The following is a 7,799-nucleotide window of genomic DNA, read 5'->3' on the forward strand; positions in this document are numbered from 1 at the left end:
CTCCTGGGTGAAGGGGTGTCTCTGTGTGCCCTTCTCTGAGCCCATGCAGGGATTCACAGGGCATGTCTCTGCTTGGAGCTGGTCACTGCATCCTGCCTGCACAGACCCAGGAGACTCTGGCCAGGCTGTCCTTGGAGATGAGCTTTTATGGTCCTCAGCCCACAGCTGGACCTGAGCACTGGCCTGGAGCACCAGCCTGGGAATGCACCCCACAGAAGAGCTCATGCTGTGCTGGGGCAAGGGTAATCCCTGTGGCATGTCCTCACCACATGCGTATTCCTGGTAGAAAGAAGATTGGATTCCAAAGTAATTTCAGCTGAGTGCTGTGAGTGTTTCCCAAATGCCCTAAGATAGAAACAATATTTTCACAGAATCACAGAAGCATCTAGGTTGGAAAAGACCTCCAAAATCACCTAGTCCAGCCTATGACCTAACACTAGCAAGTTCTCCACTAATCCATATCACTAAGCTCTACATCTGAACGACTTTTAAATACCTCCAGGGATGTTGACTCCACCACTTCCCTGGGCAGCCCATTCCAATGCCTAACAACCCTTTCAGTAAAGCAGTTTTTCATAATATCCAACCTAAACCTCCCCTGGCCTCACCAGCGCCGAGTACAGGGTGTTTTTTTCAAAACAAACAAACAAAAAGTTATGACTTCTGTACAATGGGTGCACGTGCAGGAACAAGTTTGTTACCCAGCTCCACGACCATTATGACTGAAGAACATACCAGTTTTGTATTGACACTCACTTACACTGCATGGGCCATAGCTCTTGCCAAAGGTTGTCTCTAATTGAAGCCCCTTCTCAGAGAGTTCCAAATAGAGAGGAAAGTGATTTCCCTTCCCCTGATGGCTGTAGTTTTGCTAATACAGCCGAGGATGCACATGGACATCCTCACTCTAAAGGTACACTGTTCCCTTCTGTCCCACTTGTCTGCCCAGACCCAAAGGGCCTTTTCTGCAGTGCTGCTTGCCAACTGGTCATCCCAGCCTGGGCTGTTGCATGGAGTTGTTCCAGTGCAGTGGCAAAATGGCCATCACATTTGTCTTGCTTGAACTTTGTGGAGTTCTGGTTGGCCCATTTCATCAAACTGCTGAAGACTACTGCAGCCTCTTGCTACTCCTCATTCAAAGGGTCTGTCAAATCATCTTAAAAGGCATTCAAGCTGCACAATTTGCTCTTGTTGAATTCACACCAGATGTTTCCAGACCTCTCTTCATCCTTCAGGTGCTTGGAAATTGCTTCCAGGAGGATTTGCTCCATCACTTTCCCAGGGACCGAGGGGAGGCTCACCTACCTGTAGTTCCCCTGGCCTTCCTTCTTGGTCTTTCTGAAGATGGCCAGGACATCCCTTGTCCCAAGCATCAAAAACCTCCCTGACCACCAAAGCCTATCCCAGGTGACAGAAGCAGACACAATGATGTTGGCCAACACCCTCAGCACCCTGAGCTGCAGCTCATCACATCCCATAGCTGCATATGTCCAATGAGCTCACTGAGAGTGTCTCCACAGGTCCTTGGTCATTAGGTCCTGTTCCTCCTGATTAGTTTGCCCACATTTTTCTTTGCCTTCCTCTTGCTGCTAGCACACTTACTGAAGGCCTTCTTGCTACCCTCTGCATCCCTCACTGGTTCCATTTCCAGCTGAGTTCTGGCTCTCCAAGCTGCATCTCTGCATGAACAGACAAGGTCTCTGTGCTCCGCCTGAGCATCCTGGCCCCCTTCAGCCATCCAAGACCTTCCACCCAGGTCCACCGAGCTCTGGTAGCCAGGGCAGTGGTAGAGGCTCAGTGGGAACAGCTCCTCCAGGACTTCCCTGGGAAAAGCTGTGCCCAGCCTGGGGATGCTCTCCCCTGAGCATGGGGAGATCAGAGGGACAAGGACCAGGGAAGGCTGGAAGAAGACAGAACAGCTCTGCAAATGGTCAAGGGGTACCCGCAGGATTAGGGGGTGCAAACCCATGCCCTGGCCTGCACACTGCGTGTCTGGTGCCCCTATGGGTGACCAGGCTATGGGATGAGGGTGGGTGCCAGCCTGAGGGTAGGAGTGCTGGGATTTTGTGTGGGCTTCCAGAGCAAATGGGACTGTGAGGAAGGCAAGCTGGCAGGCTCAGGCACAGGAGACTGCAGTGCCAAGGGTGGAAGAAGGACGTGGGCTGGCCTTGAGCCATGTGTGCTTGATTATATCCATAACAGCCTGGATGGTTCTTGTGCTTGGAGGAGGTTCTCCTTGAAGATGAAGCAGCTGGCTGAGGCCTCTTTGACCTCCTGGGCTGTTTCCCATGAGATCCAGCCAAGGAGCTCCCAGAACAAGCTGAATCTGCTCCCGGGAACTTAAAGGCTTCAATACTGGGATTTGTCTTGTGCATCTCCATTGGGATTTGAATCCCCACCATCTCCTGTACACTGACCCTCTGTGGAAGAGCTCACGTATCCATGGCTCCACTGTGCTTGTGGCTCTGTGTCAAATATTCGCTCCAGAAGGTAACTACAGGCAATGTGGCCCAGCAGGCCCTCCTCCTGCATCAAGCCTCTCACTGAGCTGGACCCATTCCCAGAGGAAATGGAAAGTGGCAGCATTGGACAATCCTCTTTCCAGTGCTGAAGCCGATTTTGGGAAAGCATGGTGCTTCCCCCTGCCTCAGCACCTCCATCTCATTCAGATGGGAGGAATATAACATCTGCTGGGAAGCCAGCTTGGACTCCAGATGCCACCACCGTGCTCTGGGGACTTCCCTCTTTTAGCCACCAGCCATTGCTGTGTCCTGCTCCGTCTGCTGCCAATGGAGGGGCAGGTTCAGCACCTTTCCTGCCCTTGGCACCTTCTGCTCTCTGTGCCTTGCTGCCCCTCCCAGCTGCTCTTTTCACCCCACTGAGGCCACTCACAGGTTTCCAACAGCACCTGTAACAGTGGCTGTAGAGGAGAGGGGAGGTACCCCTGAAGAGTGGCACTAACCTCCTGCCTACAGGACTTGACTTCTTCCTCTCAGAGCACAGGAAGTCCTGCCAAAGCATCTCCCAACTTCACTGCTGGCAGGAGGATCTCCCATAAACACGTCTGCCTTGTGCCTGCTCCTGACTTCCCATACTCTTGGGAACAGATGCTCTGCTCGGCATGGGAGGGTCAGACCATTCTTCATGGCAAAGATCTCCACAGGACTGTCTCCACATCATGCCTTGCTTCTCTTTGAAACAAAACAAAAGAAAAAATAATAAATATTAATAATAATAATAATTAAAAAAAATTAAAAAGACAACATCTTCAGGATACAAAGACATGCTTCAGGCCTGCCCATTACTCCCACCCTCATTCTCTGGCTATCCAGATGGTCCTGAGGGTTGCTGAGGCTCCTCTTCTGCAGGACATTGTCTGAATGCTCACATACCTCTCAGGACAGCAGGTGACACCATCGAGGTCCTGAACAAAGCTGCTGCAGGTCTACTGCACAGCAGTGGTTGGTGTGAGGGCCAACCACATTCTTCTCTGGGAGGTAGTTTCTTTGCTGGTGAATATACCTGCAGACCCCATGTGCATCTGGTCCTGGGGAAGGCACAGGCACACACCCCACCTGCAGCACCTGGCACTTGGTCCTTTCTGTTCATATACATGAACACACACGTGCCCACTGTCACACCAGTGCCCTGCAGTAGCTGCTTTTTGGGACATATGACATTCTTCCTCCAGGGCATGCGGTTGAAGATCCCCACTCCCTCCAGTAGCTGCACTGGGAACCCATTCACTTGAGTAGCTGTACTGGGACTCCACAGGCTGGAAATATTGCACTGAGCACTTTGGGGAGCTTTCCAGCCCAGAGCAAGGTTAGCAAATGCCCTGAGCCAAGCTGCAGTACCTCCAAGGTTTCCCCTTGGTCCTGGGATGGCCAGGGTGTGTGTCACCCAACGTGTTCAGTCGGAAAAGGCCTGGGTGTGCAGAGCTGGCCTGTGGTAGTGCAGTCCCTGTTGCTCTGGAGTGTGTGTGTATGGGGGGGGGGGGGGGGGGGGGGTTGGGTTTGGTGCAAACTCCTAGGTAGCCCCTAGGGATGGGGTCTTTCTTATGAAGACAGACTTCAATTGACCATTTGACAGATGCTGCACAGGCAAGAACAGGACTCAGGATTGCATAGCCCTTCAGGAAGGAACTACTTTTGGGATTCCCTCAAAGGGTAGAACTCCTGGCTGTGTCACAGCTTGAGCCACTGCACTGTGTAGGCAGACCAAAGTCCCACCATGAGAGATGCAACCTCATGCTTCCTCACAGCCACCACTCCAGTACTCCTGAACTACCATTGACACTGCAGACTCAAGCAAACAGACACAAAAGGGAATGCAAGAATGACAGTGCTGTGCAAACTCAACAATGATACATGCTAGCAAGTAATTGGAACAGGAGCTGAGCACCAGCTCATCACAAGCACCAGATTCATGCTTAGTTGGTTTGAAAGGACTGAGCACAGGGCATTAGAAAAAGCATAAAAGAAGGAGCTACATCTTCTCCTTGTGGACTCAGCAGCAGCAGCCCTGCAGAATGACAACCCATCTGGCCTCTCATGGCTTGGACAAGTGTACAGTTTGCTGCTTGAAGAACTGTCTGGAAGGCCATGCTCAAAGAGTCTGAGTGAAGGGAGTTCGGTCCAGCTGGTGCACGGTCACCAGTGGCATTCCCCAGGCCTCAGTACTGGGTCCAGTTTTGTTTACTATTTTGATGGATGATATGAATGAGAGGATCAAGTACACCCTCAGTACATTTGCAGATGATAAAAAGTTAGGTGGGACAGTTGATCTCCTTGAGGGTAGGTGTTGTGGTTTAACCCGGCTGGCAGCTAAACACCACACAGCCGTTTGCTCACCCTCCCCCCTCCCTCTCTGGGATGGGGGAGAGAAACGGGAAAGTGAAGCCGGTGAGTTGAGATAAAGACAGTTTATTAAGACAGGAATATAATAATGTAAGGAATATAAGGAATATAATAATAACAATAATAATAATAATAGTGATAATGATAATAGTATTAACAATAATAATGTGTAAGAAAACAAGTGGTGCACAATGCAATTGCTCACCACCCGCTGACCGATGCCCAGCCTATTCCTGAGCAGCCGGCCCCCCCACCCCGGCCAACCACCCCTATATATTGTTTAGCATGACGTCAGATGGTATGGAATACCGCTTTGGCCAGTTTGGGTCAGCTGTCCTGGGTCTGTCCCCTCCCAGCTCCTGCTGCACCCCCAGCCTGCTCGCTGGCAGGACAGAGCAAGAAGCCGAAAAGTCCTTGGCCTGGTGTAAACACTGCTCTGCAACAATTAAAACATCAGCATGTTATCAGCGCTCTTCTCATCCTAATCCAAAACATAGCACCCTACCAGCTACTATGAGCTACTTAACTCTGTCCTAACTGGAACCAGGACAGTAGGAAAGGTTTGCAGAGGGATCTGGAAAGGCTAGATTGATGGACTGAGTTCAATCACATGACATTCAACAATGGTAAGTGTTGGGTCCTGTCCTTGGGTCATAACAACCCCAAGCACTGGTGTAGGCTTGGGGAAAAGTGGCTGGAAAGCTGCCCAGCAGAAAAGCACCTGGGGATGTTGGTCAACAACTGGCTGAACATGAGCCAGTGGTGTACCCAGGTGGCCATGAAGGCCAATGGCATCGTGGCCTGCATGAGAACTAGGGTGGCCATCAGGACCAGGAAACTGACTGTTCCCTTCTACGCAGCACAGAATCATAGAATGCTTTGTGTTGGAAGGGACCTTAACGATCATGTAGTTCCAGCACTGCCCCCCACTCCACCCCATCATTGGCAGGGACATCTTCCAGTAGATCATTTGTGCTTACGAGGTCATTGTCAGCTGAAGATCTGATAGGCCAGGAGCAGGCCCATGGCAGGTGAATGTTCCAGTGGTGCCTGCATAGCTGACAGGCCAAGAGCAAGGATGGCCTGTGCTACATGCTGTGAGGACCCTGGTGCCAGTACTCTGTACTGGTGCCAGGAATAAGCACGTGGCTTAAGTGGGTCTTTGGGAGCTTATGATGTCACATCAGTGATGGTACTGCATGCTTGATTACTCCTACAGTCCATGTCTATGTGGTGCTTAGGTCAGTGGCTGCACGACTACCTGAGAATCAGAGAATCATGGAATGGTTTGGGTTGTAAGAACCCTAGTGACCATCTAGTCCACACCCCCCTGCTACAGGCAGGGACACCTTCCATTAGGCAACACGTGCTTATGAGGTAATGGTCAGCTGAGGAGTTGATAGGCCAGGAGCAGGCCCCTGGCCTGTGAATGTCATTTGGATGCCAGTGGTGCCTGTGTAACTAACTGGCTGAGAGCAAACATGGCCTGTGCTAGATGCTGTGAGGACCCTGGTGCCTGAGAAGCCAGTAGGCCAGGAATAAGCACATGGCTTGTGTGGGTCTGTGGGGAGCTCATTGGTGATCAATTAGCTGATAGGTCAGGGCAAGGCCCGTGGATTGTCCAGGTACCTGTGAGGTCACTGGTGCCTGAGGAGCTGGCAGGCCTGGAGCAGGCCAAGAACTTGTGTAGGTGTTTGTGAGGTGATTGCTGTCTGAATACAGGCCAGGAGCAGGCCCATGGCGGGTGAGGATGCTATGGCATCACCCGGAGCTGGGTTGGACAGAATCATGAAATATCCCGTGCTGGAAAGAATTGAAGATCAGTGAGTCCAACTCCAACCTCCACACTAAAAAATAAACTATATGTATCTAAAAAACTTTGAAAACTATAAATATATATTAAAATATTAAAAAATAATAAAAAATATAAAATACATATATTTATAAAAATAAAAATTATATATAATATAACATAACATAACATAACATAACATAATATAATATAATATAAACTATAATATATAAAATATAATATTATATTATAATATATTTAATATAATATGCGATATATAATAATACATATAAAATAATATATATAATCTAATCTGATATATAATGTATAATAGTATACTATATATAATATAGTATATATAAAATGTAATTTAAATATATATTATAAAGAAAAGCTACAATATACAATAATAATATAATGTAAAGTAATGTAATATAATACAATATAATATAATATATAATGTAATAATATATAATATAATAATATATATAATATTTTTGTATATTTATTAAATGTACATATATTTTAAAATTATATGTATATATATATATAAAATAAGCTATATGTCTGAGAGCATTGTCCAAACACTTCTCGGACTCTGCCAGGCTTGGTGCTGCGAGGAGGCTGGGAGGCAGCGCAGGGCCAGGCCTGGGCACGGGGCCAGGAGGAAACCACCGCCTTCCTGCCCGGGCGCCATGTCACGTGGGCTGCGGTTTGTGCACCTGCAGTGGCAGGCAGGCTCCAGCTCCCGACCCGCCGCGGGGAATAACGGCCCCTGGGTGACACGCTGAGAGCCAGGGAGACGCCTGAGGCTCTGGGCTGCAGCTCTGCTTCCAGGGCAGGCCCTGGACCAGCTCTGGCTGCTGCCAGGACCCCACAGGAGGCTCCCTGGGGAGGGACGGGCCAGCCAGCGCTCCCGGCATGGGGCTCGGGCCCTGCCCAAGGGCCTTTCCCAGCTGCTGCTGCCAGCACAGCGGGGGCTGTAGCAGGGGCAGGGGCTGGGCCCTTCCCAGCCTGACACAGCCCCGCTGCAGGCCCAGCCCCGTGGATCCCATGGCGCAGGGACGGCCGGACAATCGCACCCCAAGGTTGGGGATGCTCTTGGATGCTACAGCTCAGGAGATGCTCTGTGCTCCCGGTCCCCACAG

The sequence above is a fragment of the Anser anser genome (genome assembly GCF_964211835.1).
Source record: "Anser anser genome assembly, chromosome: 29".
NCBI classification, from domain to species: Eukaryota; Metazoa; Chordata; class Aves; order Anseriformes; family Anatidae; genus Anser; species Anser anser.